This window comes from Phocoena sinus, chromosome 12, assembly GCF_008692025.1.
Source record: "Phocoena sinus isolate mPhoSin1 chromosome 12, mPhoSin1.pri, whole genome shotgun sequence".
Classification (NCBI taxonomy): domain Eukaryota; kingdom Metazoa; phylum Chordata; class Mammalia; order Artiodactyla; family Phocoenidae; genus Phocoena; species Phocoena sinus.
In genome coordinates, this window is record NC_045774.1 from 46242086 (window position 1) to 46261405 (window position 19320).

The 19320-nt window shown below is 37.9% G+C and overlaps 1 long non-coding RNA gene across 1 annotated transcript in view; it reads left to right on the plus strand.

The window, feature by feature from the left end:
* LOC116763790 overlaps positions 1-19320 on the plus strand; it is a 479096-nt gene that overhangs the window by 156408 nt on the left and 303368 nt on the right. The window contains exon 6 of the long non-coding RNA XR_004352621.1: positions 12454-12560. This is a non-coding gene — a long non-coding RNA (uncharacterized LOC116763790). The remainder of the gene's footprint in view (positions 1-12453; positions 12561-19320) is intronic.

Consider the following 19320-nt stretch of genomic DNA (forward strand, 5'->3'; position numbering starts at 1 on the left):
GCAGCTCTACCCCCCTGCGTGTTTACTTGCCTTCTGGGGAAGGACCGAGTCTGTGGATATGAGGACTGCTGGCTTGCACACCTACTCTTGGAGGCTCTCAGCTTTGTGGACAAGTGGGTCTCCCACTGCCTGTGGAAATCCTATGAAGACCAAGTTTGCTGGTTTTATATAAAGACTTTCTGTCCTGATCTGGAGGAAGCAGGCAAGAAGAAAAATCGGACTTTTTCACTTTTCAAAATATGTCAAAGTCTTAGAGTTAGCTTCTTCAATTATAAAGTTCCAGAATTGTTTTGGACATCCTAAAGCAAAAACACCAGCTTCTGAAGCTGTCAAAGATTTGGGATGAAATTTTTACATGCTTCCTGCTGCTAAGCCTTGCGTAGCTCAAGTTAGTCCCAAGAGGATTGAAGAGTGCAAGAACTACACTTGCATGCTGTTGAAAATCTTGGTAAAATGAAGCTTATTACCTCCTGAGTAACACCAAGGTATACAACTCTGTCAAGTTTAAGATGAACGGTGACAAGGGTAAATAGGAACTGTTCCTGGCAGAACCGAGTGGAGGACTGTCCTCCACAACTGATACTCATTTCACCATTTAGAGGCTACTTTTATCTTTTCTGACTAGTCCCTCATACTTAGCCCCTCTGCTTTCAGGGGTCTTCTGTTAATTTTGGTTGGGGTTTCCCTAAATGCCCATTCTTATCTCATGGTAGAATAATTTCCATCCATTCAACCAACAACTTCTATATGTTTTCATTCTTCACTGGTTTCCATGTTACCCATAAGGACCTGGCCTTTATGGGAAACAAAACAGAATAGAACAAAAACTAGGTATAAAGCCATTTAACCAAAAGTATATAGATTCAGTTTTCAATCTTGGTAGTATTTGCAGAATTTTATTATGTTAATTAAAAGTTTTCAGCTTCAAACTTGGACCGGGCTTTACTAACAGAAGACATATTTGTTTTGTCCTCTGCTCTCAAAGTTCCTTGGAAAGTAACCATCTGGGGGAAAGCTTATGAAAGTATCTCTATATCAGTATTTACTATGGGGAATACTGGACGCTTTGAAGAAATACTCGGTCTTACTTTGGTATCATCTTTGGACACTGAGCTTAGTTTTAACTGGTTCTACAGTTAAAGGTGGGACATGAAACCGGTTTTCATCAGCACAGAGAAGCTGTTAGTAACTCAAGGACTGAATACCGCCTGTATCTTTTGAATGTTGGTGGATGGAGGAAGTGGCCTCAAAAACATGCAGGTAGACTTCAGATAAATCCTCTTTTTATTATTAGATCTTTCAAATTGATCATTGATATAGTGATCCTTCAGATTTAATATAGGACTGATGCTTGGATTTGCAAACAGGGAGTACAGAAAAAAAAACAAGGGGTATCTAACTGCTGAGATGATGTCTTCTGTGTTCTGTTTCAGTGTCAAACATTTCAAAAGACTGTAACTCTACACTAGAATCTTGATACCGCTATGGTAGCAGAGTATTCTTAGAGCTCAGGAGCAAGGTTCTCAGGAGGAAGAGAAGCAGAAGCATGAGGCACATGCCAGTGGAATCTCACGTCTGTAGCTAGACCCTAACCCTAACCCTAATCACAACTGTGAACTCCCAGGCCCACAGAATAACCGCGAGCTGTTGAGCTAAGCAGGACGGACGGTTCCCTAATTTTTTTTTTGTTAATGTTAACATGCACCTCGTTAATCCATGTTGTCATTTGCTAGCACTTGTAGCCAGACAAACAGTAACGGGTACCCAAATTTGAAGGAAATGGAGACTTGAGAAAATTCTATCCACTAATTTAGTTTAAAACTCTGATTTGAGAAATGATGATCCCTCATTTCGGTAGCAGCTCAGAGAACCCCAGGGCTCTGTTGGAAGAGAAATCAGCCAGCTGTGATGGTAAAAGTGACTTTTGGGCTTATTTCGAAAGTACTTAAACATTGTGACTCACTGAACAAAGCTGATTAAGGAAGAAGTACAACTACCTGTAACCAAGATTGATGACCTTGATTGAATGAAGAAAAATTTACCTGCCTTGAGATGGAAAGATTGAGAGAGTGAGAAGTAGTATTGTGTGATGGATTCACCATATACTTGGGATCTACCCCATTCTAGTTCTAGCTGTGTGACACTGGGCAAGTTGCTTAACCTCTCTGGCCTCATTTTTCTCACTGTACAGTAAGGATATATACATGAGGTTAGTATAAAATAAAATGATGAACAGGTAAAGGGCTCAGCCCAGTGGCTGGGGCATTAAAAGAAAAAAAAAACTGAATAATTGTAAGTAGTATCCTTTATAGTTTTACTGGTATTTCAAGAATAAGAACTAACATGACAAAGCAATTTTAAAATTAGGGAAGGAAAATATGTACATTTACTTTTTTAGGAGGTAAAGTTGAGATGACTATCAACATCATCCATGGAATTCACTCAGAATTTTGATTCGTACTTTTAAGGAAAATACCGATATTAATTTTACTTTCTCTAAAGATAGTTTCATACACCAAAGTCATTTTATTTTGAAGAGTCTGAGGAAATGAGAAAATTAGAAAGGAAATAGCATATGAGTGTGACTATATTATAAAACAAGTAGCAACGATGAACGTGAGAACACATTTACCTCCTTAGCTTCTCTGGATCAATGAAGAAGATTTTGTAAGTACAAAGTGGAAAATTCAATATTCTTACTATTTAATTCTTTGGTATAAATAAAGATATTGTTATAATTAAGCCATACTTTTTTAATGATACTACACTCTTTTAATTTTAAAGCTAGATGGCTAATTATGCTATATTTAAAATTTTTTAACTTTAGCATTTGCAAAGTGCTTTTAAAGTTTTTCGAAGCACTTTTCTGCTCTTTTAATAATTCAATCCCCAGAGTAATCTTCTAAGGTAGTCAGAGCAAGTATGGTACTATTTTTTACATTCTGCAAATGAGAAAAAAAGCAAAGGAGGTTGAATGACACAGCTAGTCGGGGATGGGGTTGGCACTCAGTAATGTTACGCTTAGAACTTAAATTTGTTTAGAATGTGTAGTTTGAAATCAATTAGATTGATCTAACAAACAGTCCTTGACAGGAGGAAGAATATTTTTTTTAATCTCCATTTCACTCTTTAATCTCAACGATGAGTCCTCACAATGTGTCTTCCCACTTAATCGTACCACCTTCTTGTCAGAGTTCTCTATAAATTATATTCCATTTTTTTTTTGGAAAATGATGTCTTAATCTACAGTATGATTATGTGGCACCTGTGTACTCTTTCAAATGAATAATTGTCACTGTTAAATTGACTCCAGACCCTCAGATTGTCAAATTTAGTGAATAGTTGGGTAAATATTATAAACTGCAATCTCATATTTGGGTGAAAACTGAAAACTTCAGTCATCCAGATATCTGTAAACACTAGATGATTGAAACATAGTTCTTTTAATTTTTCATATAGACCCATTGTCTCATGTATTGTAGATACGACTTGAGTGAGGAAAGTTTAGGAAATGTTTCTGAGTGCCCCATCAAGTGCTTGTTGGTTTGGGGTGTTTTCACATGCTTTTTTTTTTTTTTTTTTTTTGCGGTACGTGGGCCTCTCCCATTGCGGAGCACAGGCTCCGGATGCGCAGGCCTAGCGGCCATGGCTCACGGGCCCAGCCGCTCCGCGGCATGTGGGATCTTCCTGGACTGGGGCACGAACCCGTGTCCCCTGCATCGGCAGGCGGACTCTCAACCACTGCACCACCAGGGAAGCCCCACATGCTTTCTTTTAAGGAAACTTTCTTTCACTCTCCTGAGTCTGGCCATACTTGGGACCTGCTGGACGACAGATACTCATCTATTAGTTCCTAGCGGGACCCCAGCTGGTGTGACTTTCACACATTCTTAGAGAGGATCCATCTACAGCATATGCTGAAAATGACAGTGGGAGAAAAGAAGCAACATCAAGCCAGCTGCCTTTTTGCCCAAGGCAGACTGAAGAGAAACCCTTCGAAAAATAATCCTGTACGTTTGAGATGTCATTCATAAACAAAGGGAAACTGCTTCCTATCTTTACCCTACTTTGAAATTCACTCCTCCCCTCTTGACCCCAGCTTCTCTGAATCAGTTGAGTCACTTAAGTGATGGGAAGTAAATGCTGTAGAAGCTGGAACTCATGTTTAAAAGAGTTTTGAGAAACCTTACTTAGGGCTTCCCTGAATCAAGGTAAATAAGGAAACAGTCACCTCTTCAGCCCTTGGGAACTTCTCATGTTTTGCTTAGTAAACACCCGTAAATTTTATGGCCTGTAGTGCTTTCTTTGAGTTTGGCCCCCTTGCATTGTGTTAGTTCTGCTTTTATCTTTTTTTGTGCACAAGCCTTGTTTCCCAATTAAATTGAGAAATAGGACACATTTTATAGTTGTGTATCTCTTTAAGTTCTTACATATTTACCCTGGAAATCTACACAGAGGAGATACTCAACACAATGGTTACTGCTAATAATAATTACAGATTTCCTCTTGGAGATTCTGATACTCTCCATCCCCCACATGGGAATGGAGAGTGTATGGCTTTCCTGGAGAGGCATTTGTGACCTTAGTAAGTTGACAATTGGTGTGTATAAGCATGGCTGAGTTGGAAAAAAGACTCAAATTCTTTAGAGAAATCAGTTTAAATTAAATATCAAAGAGTCATAGCATTCCCCCTTCTTAAGAGATCTAGTTAGATTAAGCAAAAATGTAACAGTCTGTATGGTCAGGCCACCCTAGATGTCTGTTCTCTTGCTCTCTGTACATCCCTCGCTGGACCAGCGCCTGCTTCACCTACCCTCTACTCACATGACTGACCTTCCTATATACTTGCCCCCAACCCAGCTGGTGATTGTTCTAACATTTAGATAGAACATCTCCACCTGATAGCTTTTCAAAGGGGCGGTGAGGGGCCTGCCCCCTGCTAGTTTCCCTGGTAACCCATGAGCCAACCTGACGTCAGTTCCCCCTATAAATGGTAACCTCCCCCCTCCCTCTCGGAGTGAAGAGTGCAGTCACATCCTGTCCATCGTCAGCGGCGCATGGTGGGATGTTGCTCGGGGACCTTGCTTCAGACGTGTAAGCTCGCCCACCCACTAAAAACCATTGATGTCTCTGTCGCTGACTCTGGGCTCTAACTTTGGTCTTGAAGCTGGGCCAGTACAGGGTGCAGCCCAACACAGCCCAAACTAAGTTCAGTCAGTGTGAAGTTTTTTTCCTTCCTTGTAGTTAGTTCACCACATTTTAGACAAGGAATTAGATTCAAAGACTTTGTTGGGAGACAAGATAAATTGTATAAGTGCAATTGTTTTTTCATTTGGAAAAGACAGAGAGAAAGATCTGTTTACTCAAAGGACCAAGAGAGTCACACAAACTTCACTGAGCCTAAGTAAGTAGTATCTTAATTACTTCTCAAAACAAGCCACACTTGAGTTGATAATCACACACAGGAAGGTGTTTTAGCTCACCACCATAATTACAATAACCTCAACAGCGGAACACCTCTCCTTCTCTACCTCCCTCCCCTTGTGCCCACTTCAAACTTTAAATTTACCTTCATTTTATTGGGAGGAGCATCTTGTGTCAGTAAATAGTACTTTGGAAGCTGGTCATTCTGGGAAACAGCAAACAAGAAGGTCCTAATGGAAATGGAGACTTCCTTCATGGGTTAACTATGGAAACAGGCATTTCTTTTTCCTTCCTCTGGTGGAGACAGATTTTTCTTCACTGTGTCTTTGTGTGTGTGTGTGTGTGTGTGTGTGTGTGTGTGTGTGTGAAGTCATCAAAGTAATAGCACATACCATTCCAGGGATTTTAAAATAATACATGGCTGCGAAGTAGAAAATGGAGGTAATTACTATATTTGTGTAGTTTGGGTCAACTTCCTTTTGAACTATACAAATAATATGTCTATTTTTCAGATAATTGCCTAATTTTTGCCAAGGCAGTTTGTTTACATGGCACAAATAACCTGAGTAAACCTAAAGAATGCCTTGAGTGGGGCTATCCCTCTCTATGTTGTGTTCATAATGGCATTTAAGGTTGGCTTTAGAATTTTAAGATATATTTACATAGTGTGTATCTCTCAAAACTACTTCACTCTGTATATAAATAGGGTTTGCTTTGAAAGACATTGGACTGGGACTTCTCTGGTGGTGCAGTGGTTAAGAATCTGCCTGCCAATGCAGGGGACATGGGTTTGAGCCCTGTTCTGGGAAGATCCCAGATGCCGTGGAGCAACTAAGCCCTTGTGCCACAACTACTGAGCCTGCGCTCTAGATCTTGTGAGCCACAACTACTGAAGCCCACGCGCCTAGAGCCCGTGCTCTGCAACAAGAGAAGCCAGCACAATGAGAAGCCCGTGCACAGCAACAAAGAGTAGCCCCCACTTGCCGCAACTACAGAAAGCCCGTGCACAGCAACGAAGACCCAATGCAGCCAAAAATTAAAAAAATAAATTTATGAAAAATAAATAAATGAAGGACATTGGACTTTCTGCCTGCTCAAAATACCTCTGCTAGACCTCATATCACCTTGGTTGGAATTTCCTTTCATTAGCAGCCAGTCTGATCCCCAGAGACTAATTTGCTGAGTAAACTTCTGTGTCATTTAAACTTAGACTCAATTTCCTCATTTGTAAATTAAGGGGTTGAAGAGCTCTACTTTCTCTGGTCTGTTTTTCCCTGTTTCCTTCCTTCTCTCTCCAAATCACTTAGTTTTGTGTTTAGTGTTTTTCTGTATTCAATTTGCAAAGTGTTATAGATAATTTTAATTATACTGCAATCAAAATGTCAACTTCTAGTCTTAGGAAAACAGATTCTAATTGACTAGGATTGCTCTTAAGCACTTTCTTATCAAGGAAGTGTTCCCTCTGCAAATCCCTGATAACCATTCTCTGCAAGGACTCAAAGAAGTTCTTAACCTCCACTCGAACTTCCTTTCTTGTTTCAGACCTTTACATCATCTTCATTACCTTCTATGCTTCCACTAGTGAGCTAATGGCTACAAGTAGTTGATATAGAGATAGCTTCAGTTTTATCAGGTCTTCCTTTTTTTTGGAACATCAGGCAGTGAAAGCACAATAATTTTCTCTACTGTCTCATAACATCTTGAACTGACAGGCACACACCTCTGTTGGGAGACAGATACTTAATTTTAGTAAGGCCAAGCCTGCTTCCTATGTCCACCACTATAGGCCTTTTAGTCTTAATCTCAGAAACTCTCAGCTAGCTCTGTCTCCCTCAGTTTGTATCTAGCAATAACAGTTGTGCAGTGAAGGAAACACACACCTAAACACACACACGCATACACAATGCAGAGTTTCATACGTGCAGTTTCTCCTAATATGAGTAAAATATCACCTAATGGATACATTTGGACGAGGATGGGTTGAAGAAGAGATTGTCAATTTTTTTTTAAATTGAGATATAATTGATACACAACATTGTATTAGTTCCAGGTGTACAACATAATGATTTGATATTTGTATAATACATATCACGAAGTGATCTTCATAGTAAGTCTAGTTAACATCCATCACCATACATATGTACAGAACTTTTTTTCTTGTGATGGAAGCTTTTAAGATTTATTCTCCTAGCAACTTTAAATATGCATTATAGCATTATTAACTGTAGTCACCATGCTGTACATTACACCCCCATGACCTTTAAAATTTAATTAATTAAATTTTTGTAGATAGGTCTTTATTTTTATGTTATTATTTTAAATTATTCAACTTATTTAAACTAAAACCAAACAAACCAATTCACCCATTTTTTTCCAGCACCTACCCCCAGCCTCTTGCAACCACCAATCTGTTCTCCGTATCTATGAGCTTGGTTTTTATTTTATTTTTTAGATTTCACACATAAGGGAGATCATGTGGTATTTGTCTTTCTCTGTCTGACTTATTTCACTTAACATAATGCCCTCGAGGTCCATCCCTGTTGCTGAAAATTGCAAGATTTCATTCTTTTTTATGGCCAAATAATATTCCATTTTATATATATGCCACATCTTCTTTATCCATTCATACATTAAGGAATATGTAGGTTATTTCCATATCTTGGCTATTGTAAACAATGCTGCAAAGAACATGGCAGGGTGTGGGGGGCAATATATCTTTTTGAATTAGTGTTTTTCATTTTCTTCAGATAAGTACCCAGAAGTGGAGTTGCTGGATCATATGGTATTTCTATTTAAAAAATTTTGAGGAACCTCTATACTGTTTTCTGTAGTGGTTGCACCAGTTTACATTCCCACCAATAATGCACATGGGTTCTCTTTTCTCCACATCCTTATCAACTCTTGGTTATTTCTTGTCTTTTTGATAATAGCCAAATAGTGAGGTAATATCTCATTAAGATTTTGATTTACATTTCCCTGGTGATTAGTAATGTTGATGATCTTTTCATGTGACTGTTGCCCATCTGTATGTCTTCACTGGAAAAAATGACTATTCAGATCCTCTGCCCATTTTTTAATCTGATTATTTCTTTGCTATTAACTTGTATGAGTATTTTTTTAAAAATTAGTTTATTTTGAATATTTTAATTTTATTTTTTATACAGCAAGTTCTTATTAGTTATCTATTTTATACATATTAGTGTGTATGAGTTCTTTATATATTTTGGATATTAATCCCCTTACCAGAGATATGATCTGGAAATACTTTCCCCCATTCAGTAGGTTGCCTTTTCATTTTGTTGATGGTTTCTTTTAGTGTGCAGAAGATTTTTAGTTTGATGTAGTCCAACTTGTTTATTTTTGATTTTGTTACCTTTGCTTTTGGTGTCAAATCCAAAAAACCATTGCCAAGACTGATGTCAAGGAGCTCACCATCTAAGTTTTCTTCTAAGAGTTTTATGGTTTCAGGTCTTACATACAAATCTTTAATCCATTTGAGTAAATTTTTGTGTATGGTGTAAGATAGTGGTCTAGTTTCATTCTTTTGCATGTAGCTGTCCAGTTTTCCCAACACCATTTATTGAAGACACTGTCCTTTCCCCATTGTATATTCTTGGCTCCTTTGTCATAAATTAATTGACCATATATACGTGGGTTTATTTCTGGGCTCTGTATTCTGTTCCACTGATCTATGTGTTTGTTTTTATGCAAGTACCATGCTGGTTTGATTACTGTAGCTTTGTAATATAGTTTGAAATCAGGGCGTGTGATGCTTCCAGCTTTGTTCCTTTCTCAAGATTACTTTGGCTATTCAGGTGGGACTGTCAGCTTTTAACTCTAGAAGCCTGAAAGTACCAACCTTATAGTTAGGTATATTTCCACATGGCACACAGACATTTATTGAGTATCCATTATGTGTTAGCCATGGGGCTGGGTTCCAGGTGGGAAGTATACAAAGCTAAGCTGTGTGCTTGTTGAATTCACTTTCTAGCAATGGAGCTCCCACCACTCCTGATATGCCTCATAATTTGTGTAACATTAAATGTTTAGTCCAGGCAAAATTGCCAAGTTTAGTTGGTTGGTTTAGTCTTGAGTAGCACCTGATTCCCACCTGAAACCGTAAATCGTCTCAGGTTTACTCAGAACTTGGCTTTCATACAGATACCTCACGTTCCAGTCTCAATGAAAGGTGAGCAAACCTTGAGGATGCTCTCAGTAGTTCAAGCATGAGCTTAGAAAAGTACACCCAGATGAGGACTGTTGATTGAGAAAGCGTCATATCACTTTCCAGATTGAAAGTGCTTGCAAAGAAAAGGACATTTCCACCCACCTTCCCATCTTTCCTTCTGCCCTTCCTTTCTTCCTTCCTTCTTCTTTCCTTATAAAGGCTATAAATGTTAGTATAGTCTGTTGGAGTTTCCAGAAGAATAAGCACTCCACCCCACATTGTGCACTTTCTTTATTAATCAGAATGAGATTGAGACTTATGAAATACATCTTAGAGACAGCCCAAGAAATCTCTCAAAATTTCTCCACTTTGTGATTCACTTTTACACGTGACAATTTAGAAGCAGACAGTAATGGGCTACTCTAAAGTAAGTTACAGTCCCCAGTTTAACCGTTACTTCCAACAGAACCTCAATATTCTTTAGAGCTATCAGTTGATCGCTTGTGCAAACTCATGCTGTCATTCCAAACGTTCCTGCCCAGTTTCTGCTGCCAGGAGCTGTTGAAGGTGTTGAAACCTTTCCTTAAGACAGTATGTGTTTTCCCTCTGATGAGGGATTTAATCTGATTTATTGGGGAAATCATTTTTTTGAGAATGATTAATATCTTAACATTAATCCTTTATTTGTCATTTTAACTTCTTAAAGATTTTTACCTTTATTGTTATTTCCCTTTTATTGTTTCAACTTAATGTTTGTTCTAATCTTAACTTAGAAACAGAAGTATAATCTCTTTTATTTATTTGAACTTTTGGGCTGAGTGGGTATAATTAAAAGGGAAGCATTTCAAGAAACATGGTCATAGACAAGAAAACAATCCTAATGAGAGTAAACGTGACCCATGTCCAAGCCATAATTTAAAACTCCTCAAATATTACTTTCTTTAGGAAACCTTCCCCAAGATATAAAGTAGGGAGTTAAAGGAACAGGTAAAAATAATCTTTCTAAAATTATCTTTGAGGGTTTTCTTATTTCACTCATGACTCTTATTTCACTCATCGTATATATATTAAGAGCAATACCTTTTTTTTTCCATCATAGGGTTTAAGCTTTTTGAAGTGAAATGTGTACGTTTTGATCTTGAATGCAGATCCCAACCCAATTTAGTTGGTCTTTTATACCCCAAGTAATCAAAAGGTCCAAGCTGTTCTTATAAGAACTTCACATCGTACGCCGATTCTGATTCCCGTAAACAAATATCAAAACAACCAAGCAGAGAAAATCCATCTTGAGGGTTGAAGCAGTAGAATGGGTTATCATATTAACTCCTGGTCCATGGCAAGTCTATTAATGTTTACAAGGAAAATGCATTTCCTTGTTCATTTATTCATTAAACAGTTAATATTTTTTGCAAGCCTCCTATGTGTAACAACAGCCATTCCGGATCAGGGACGGTCAAACTATGGCCTGCAGGCCAAATCTGGCCAGCTGCCTGTTTTTGCACAGCCCATGAGCTAAGAATCGTTTCCACATTTTGTTGTTGTTGTTGTTTGTTTGTTTTAAATAGTTTTAGGCCAAGCCGTGGTGGCATGTGGGATCTCAGTTCCCCAGCCAGGGATTGAACCCATGCCCCCTGCATTGGGAGCATGGAGTCTTAACCCCTGGACCGCCAGGGAAGTCCCTCACGTTTTTAAATAATTTTAAAAATCAAAAGAAGAATAACATTTTGTGGAACGTTAAAATTATATGAAATTCAGATTTCAGTGTTCAGAAATAAAGTTTTAATGGAACACAGACACATTCCCATTAGCTATGGTCTACAGCTGCTTTTATGCTAACAAACCAGAGCTGGGGTAGTTGCAACAAAGACTGCATGTCCTACAAAGTCTAAAACACTTACTGTCTGGTCCTTTACAGAAAAAGTTTGCCAATCCCTGTTCTAGCCACTGGGAATTCAACATGAGAAATATAAGAAAAGTTTCTGCACTTATGAAATTACATTCTAATGGGAAAACAAACAAAAAGAATAAATGAACAAGATTGTTTCAGACCTTTGAATGTATTATAACGACAATGAAACATTTGATGTGATGGATAGTGAAGGTGGTTAATTTAGATGGGGTGGCCAGAGGAGGCCCCTGTGATAGCGAGTCTGAGAGCTGAAGACAAGGAGACAGCCATGAAGCATCTGGAAACAAAGGGTCCCAGTCAGAGGGAACAGCAAGTGGTAGGTCTCAGGAACAGGAAAGCATGGCTGGGTCACAGAGAGATGGGGAGAGTAGTAGGTGAGATCAGAGAGGGAGCTCAGGTTAGGTAGGGGCCAGCTCACAGAAGGCCTCTTAGGATGTCAGGTGTGTATTTTTCTCTATGGGCAAAGAAAATTCTCTGAAAGCTTTTATGCACAAGAATGATATGATCTGAATTACATTTTAGAAAGATCAACTTGATGATTGTATGGAAAAGAGATTCTAGTGGAAGTCAAAGTGGACACAGACCGTCAGGGGCTGTTGTAATGGACCCAGTGAGAAAGGGTGGTGGCTTGAATGATGGGTGCAGCTAGGGGGAGGGGAAGAATTGGATAGATTTAGAGCTTAGCTTGGAGGTGAGCTGTCAAGTTTTGCTGAGGTGGAAGGTGAAGGAAAGAGAAAAATTGAGGATTACACTTGGGTTTTTGGCTAAGCTGGTGCCATTTCCTAATGTAAATTGTACTAAAAACTATTAAAATATATGAACTTATGTCTCAAACAGGAGTTCCTATCTATGTAATGGGTGTTTCTCACCCATTACAAGGTATAGATGTAGTTGTGCATCTATACCATGGTGTCTTACTAATTTTTGTCTTTATTGTCTTTCCCGAATGTAGGAAATAATTGATATCATCCACAAAGGCATGTTAACCAAGAGGAAAGATGGCTTTTAACTTCAAGTCCGCGTGTGGACCTCTTTCTGCAGAGACTGAGGAAGAGGTAGGTGTGACCATGAAAAACAAGCTTAATACCACTTGTGAAGTTTGCCTCACACAGGTGATCTGTTGTTGATTTGTAGTTAACAGGCAAGTAGCCAGATTTCCTTGTGGCATTCTCACTATTGCTCTTAATTCCAGCAGATATTTGGAACATTGATTCGGTTGTTTTAGTTCAGCCTGTTAGAGATATCTAGTTGATGCAGCCAGCCAGCCAAGCAGCAATAACCTGTATTTCCCCAGGCTGTAGAAATACTGTGTTTGCAGAAAGAAAACGTGTTTCTCCCAGTTTTGTCAGCATGATCAAACATTAATGATGTGTATCTGCAAAAAATTGTGAGAAAATTGGGGGTATCATCTTACCAACACTATCATTAAAGAGACGAGAGGAAGAAACTGAGAAACCTTTGCTAGATTTTCCCCCCGATCTTCTATAAAAAGAACCAGAACTTTAAACCTCCCCACAGGTGATCATTTTAGTTACACTAATGATCCATAAAGATTACATGATTTTGAACAGTTGCAGTCACTGAAATGGTTGAAAAGATAAAATGAACTGGGTGATAGGATGGTTGTGGTAATCAGCATCAGATTCTGTACAACTTGTGGTAGACTAAGTGTGTGTGTGTGTGTGTGTGTGTGTGTGTGTGTGTGTGTGAGAGAGAGAGAGAGAGAGAGAGAGAAAGATGGAGAGAGACTTGAACTTGAGTTCAGGTTTGAGTGGCTAGCTGGGTGATGACAGCCTTTACTGAGACAGGAAACCTGCAGAGGGAAGCCACTTGGGGGATGAGGGGAATGACTTCAGTTTGGGGCCTATGTTGCATTTGGGTTTCTCATGGATATCCATTTGGAGACATCCAGGAAGTAGTTGGAGATATAGGTCTGAAGCTCATAGAAGAGATTGAGATGAAAGATTTAGGGGGACTTTAGAATCTTGGGAGTAAATAAGATAGCCCAGAGAAAATGTGCATAGTGAAAAAGGCTGATATTTACTCTCTAAGGAATAGGGATAAGAAGAGAAACTTGTAAAGGAGACTGCAAAGGAGGAATCAGAAAGGTCTATACTAAATCACTAGAGTGAAGAGCCGTAGAAGCCACAGGAAGACTATTTTTAAAAAGTAATCTATGGTGTCAAATGCTGAAGAAAGGCAAGTGATAAAACAACTGAAAATGTACACTGAATTTATTCATACGTAGACTTTGGTGAGAGCTATTCTGGTAGAGCAATTCATGGCAGAGAAAACTAGATTGCAGTGAATTAAGGGGGAAGTGGGAAGTGAGGGAACAAAGTGAGTACTGTCAAGTTTTTCAGGAAGTTTGACTGCGAAGAGTAGAAATGCAATAGGGCATTGGATTAAAGAGGTCTTGGAAAGAAGAAGATTTCCCCCTTTCCCACCATAAGACTTGAGCCTGTTTAAATACTGATGAGAAGGTTTAATAAACGAGAGAGATTAATTACAGATCAGCGTCCCACAGAACACTAGGATGGATTTCATCGTACTTGTCGAGGGTTTAGCTTTATATGCAATGATGGATAGTGCTATTTTTCCAGTAGTAGAAGAGAAACGGAGAGTTGAAAACAAGGGTAGATTTGATAGGTTAGATAGAAGTTGAGAAGCTCTCTTATGATGACTTCTCTTTCTCCGTGGAGTAGGGGGAAAGGTTATGGGATGGAAGTGCAAGGTAAAGTGTAGCTATCGGAGATTTGAGGGGAGGGAAGTGAGATTAAAGCAGCATGGGAAATGATCATGGCTAAGGAATCCTGGTAGGTTCCCTGACAGCCAGCTTGGAGAGCCCAGCAGAGAGTGATGATCACAGATTTACGATTGCAAATTGCCCAGTTGCTACTTCTCACCTGCACCATGCAACACTGAACCAAACCTGTGAAGTTTCATGGAAAAAGTAAACAGTTGATTGATTGTTCTCCACAGCCACTATGGAGAACAGTATGGAGGTTCCTTAAAAAACTAGAAATAGAACTACCATATGACCCAGTAATCCCACTAGTGGGCATATACCCTGAGCAAACCATAATTCAGAAAGATTCACGTACCACAATGTTCATTGCAGCACTATTTACAATAGCCAGGACGTGGAATCAACCTAAGTGTCTGTTGACAGATGAATGGATAAAGAAGATGTGGCACATATATAGAAGGGAATATAACTCAGCCATAAAAGGAAACGAAACTGAGTTATTTGTAGTGAGGTGGATGGACCTAGAGTCTGTCATACAGAGTGAAGTAAGTCAAAAAGGGAAAAATAAATACAGTATGCTAACACATATATATGGAATCTAACAACAACAACAAAAAGTTCTGAAGAACCTAGGGGCAGAACAGGAATAAAGACACAGATGTAGAGAATGGACTTGAAGACAGAGGGAGGGGGAAGGGTAAGCTGGGACGAAGTGAGAGAGTGGCATGGACATATATACACTACCAAACGTAAAATAGATAGCTAGTGGGAAGCAGCCGCATAGCACAGGGAGATCAGCTCGGTGCTTTGTGACCACCTAGAGGGGTGGGATAGGGAGGGTGGGAGGGAGATACAAGAGGGAGGAGATATGGGGATATATGTGTATGTATAGCTGATTCACTTTGTTATACAGCAGAAACTAACACACCATTGTAAAACAATTATACTCCAATAAAGATGTTAAAAAAAAAAGTAAACAGTTGAGTTCACCTAGAGGTGGGGTTTTGCCAAGCAGATGCTATGGAAAGACAAGGGGGTAGAAGAATCTAGAGTACTGGTAAGAGAGAAATCAGAATGTTCAAACCATGAAATCTATGCAGGATAATTATGGAAATTAAGATTGGAGAGGGCTGTTGGGCAAGGAAAGAGTAGCAGAGGACTGAATGTCCTGATAAACTTCCAACACTCATTCTAGATTCAATATGCATTTGATAGATATTCAGTTGATAGTAGAAATATATAGATGGCTACTTCCAAGCCCAAATACCAAAGATCATGGGACTCCCACACGTATATCCCATTCCTCCATTACCAACACCTCCCTTCCAACTGGAGGGAACAGTTTATTAAATCAGAATATGTCACTCTGCCTCTGTACCTTTTGTCATAACAATATCCTATATTAATGCCTATTCCATTCCTTTTTGCCTATTCAAATCTTACCCATCTTTTAATACTTAGCTCTCCCTTTATACACAAAACTTTCAGAAGAGGGAAAGCAAGGGGAAAACAAAATTCCCTAACATTTATTGAGCACCTATTATCTTCCAGGAAATGTACCTTTCACATGCAGTTCTAATCTAATTTGGGCACTGGAGCGCTCAACTTCCTTTTGAATGTGAGTTATTTATATTGTCTTTAATATTATATGGCATTCCTCTATGTTAACTTGATTCAAGAGATTTTTGTGTCTATGTCTTACCCTTATACTGTGTACTAATTTTTTTAACTTTTTATTTTATATTGGAGTATAGCCGATTAACAATGTTGTGATAGTTTCAGGTGCACAGCAAAGAGACTCAGCCATACATATACATGTAACTATTCTCCCCTACGCTTCCCTCTCATCCAGGCTGCCACATAACATTGAGCAGTTCCCTGTGCTATATAGTAGGTCCTTGTTGGTTATCCATTTTAAATATAACAGTGTGTAGATGTCAGTTCCAAACTCCCTAACTATCCCTTCCCTCCACCCTCTCTGCCCCCGTAACCATAAGTTCTTTCTCTAAATCTGTGAGCCTGTTTCTGTTTTGTGAATAAGTTCATTTGTGTCATTTCTTTTTAGATTCCGCACATAAACATATCATACTATGTTTCTCTTTCTCTGACTTCATTCAGTGTGACAGTCTCTAGGTCCATCCATGTTGCTGCAAATGGCATTATTTTATTCTTTTTAACGGCTGAGTAATATTCCATTGTATATATGCACCACATCTTCTTTATCCATTCTTCTGTTGATGGACATTTAGGTTGCTTCCATGTCTTGGCTATTGTAAATAGTGCTGCAGTGAACATTGGGGTGGATGTATCCTTTTGGACCATGTTTTTCTCTGGATATATGCCCAGGAGTGGGATTGCAGGGTCATACGGTAGTCTATAGTATTTTTTTTGATGGCTTAATTATGTTGTATTTTCTGTAGCACCTTTCAGAATGAATTGGACATGGCAGGTATAAATTCTTACTTGATTAAGAATCTGAAAATACAGATAATAGACTAAAAAGAATACGGAAAAAGGAAAGAAATGTGAGTGCCAACCATTATCCCTTGTAAATTCATGATATCTGCTGGGAACTGGGAAAAACTGAGAAATATTGCACTAGTGTTTGAAATATTAATATACCTTCTAAAAGTGGGTAATTTACTGCTCTTTCAGTAGACTCAGACCTGATACATTTATTATAGAATGTCTTATAGCCAATTCTACATAACTGTTTCATTTGAAAAGTAGCCAAATGTGATATATTGGGTGGAGACATAGATTTCTTTTTATTAGCTGTGTTCCAATATATTTATATGAGTTTATAATTCAGTAAAATATAACTCAGTATTTGACTTATTTTGAAAAATGAACGCTGTATAATTTAGGTAGTTGCACATTAGAATATCTGATAAGGGTTTGATATCCAAAATATATGAAGAACTCCTACAACTCAGTAACAAAACAAAAAAATCTGATTAAAAAAGAAGGCAGAGGACCTGAATAGACATTTTTCCAAGGAAACTATACAGATGACCAATAGTTACATGAAAAGATGCTCAACATTACTAATAACCAGGGAAGTATAAATCAAAACTACAGTGAGATATTACCTCACACCTGTTAGAATGGCTCTTTCCAAAGACCAAAAATCGAGTTGGTGAGAATGTGGAGAAAAGGGAACCTGTGTGCATTGTTGGTGGAAATGTAAATTGGTGTACTCACTGTGGAAAACAGTATAGAGGTTTCCCCCAAAATTAAAAATTAAAAACTATATGATCCAGCATTTCCACTTCTGATTATTTATCCAAAGAAAATGAAAACAAAATGAAAAACACTAATTTGAAAGATATATCCACCCCCATGTTCATTGAAGCATTATTTATAATAGCCAAGATATGGAGGCAACCTAAGTGTCCAATGATAGATGAATGGATAAAGACGATGTGATCTCTCTCTCTCTCTCTCTCTCTCTCTCTGATGGAATATGATGGAATATTACTCAACCATAAAAGAATGAAATCTTACCATTTGCAACAACATGGATGGACCTAGAGGGTAATATATTAGTGAAGTAATACCACATGATTGCACTTATATGTGGAATCTGAAAAACAAAACAAACAAATAAAACAGAAACAGACTCGTAGATACAGAGAAGAACCTGATGGTTGCCAGAGCGGAGGTGGGTGGAGGGACAGGTGAAGTAGGTGAAAGGGGTTAAGAGGTACAAACTTCAGTTATAAAAATAATTCATGGGGATGTAATGTACATCATAAGGAATATCATCAATAATATTGTAATGACTTTGTATGGTGACACATGCTAACTAGACTTATTGTGGTGACCATTTCATAATGTATAAAAATATTGAATCTCTATGTTATACACCTGAAACTAATATAATAATGTATGTCAATTATAATTCAATAAAAATTTATGTATTATTTAGTAAAGGTACTATTTAAAGTTAGCTAAAATTTTAAAAGACTTGGCCCATTTAAAAAAATAGTGGTGTTTATGTCAGAGATGAAAACCAATAATTCAAATTTCAGCAACAGCAGCAGAGTAGTTTTTTCAAGTTAAGCACTGGAATTGGCTCATTAAAGAAATTTTGTAGCATCTCATCGAGAAATGGCTATGAAATTTTCTGTAGTGAACCATCAAAACTTTCTTCTCTTCCTTTTCCAAATTCTCCTCCTACTTCATTTTTAGGAGGTTTATAATTTTTTTATATTCAAAAGCTAAGCTTCATTTAAAGGCTTTGCCAATATGATGTTCACTTCATAGACAAATTAATTCAAGCACAGACAAGTTATACATGTCTGAGTTTCTGCAGAAAGTTTTTGCCGGAACTAGCAATGGAACTGGAGTTTCCTATTTGCAAATGAGGTAACTATTTTAGAACGTTATGTGCTGTATATTTACTGGGCAAAGGCTGTCAAACTTGTTATACAAAGACAAATGGATCAGTTTTTCTTCCCTTTTTGCAGCATTACCATCACCTTCTGCCTGGAGATTGTCATTTTCTTCATTAACCTCAATTATATTTACTAAAAGGAATGTTCATTTTAGTGAAAATTTACAAAGTATTTCAGTATTTTAAATGCTTAGCAGTTTCTTGCCATGGGAAAAGGAGAAGCTTTTTCAATTATAAATTTACAGTGACAGATAAATCATTGAGATGACAAAGGCTAGGCCATTTTAACTTTCATATGTATATATAGTGTACTGATCCCTGGATATACCGTAAGGGTAGAGTCTATAGAATCTACCAGAACATAATAATAGCTTACATTTGTAAAACAAGTGCCACAACATGTTTTCATATGCTTTATTTTGCTTTCTAAACATAGTTGTTTTTCCTTATTATAATAGAAATACATGCGCATTATAGAAAAATTAGAAAACACAGACACATAAATGGAAGAAAAATAAAATCTGTTACTCTGAGTTAAACTCTTTGGACACTTTGAGTTTAGTTTCATACCATCCCCCCACGCATGTGGATGTGTGTAGATCATATACATAAAATTTTTACTTGCTTGTACACTTAATAGTTACATTTTACACACCATTATATACTAGTAG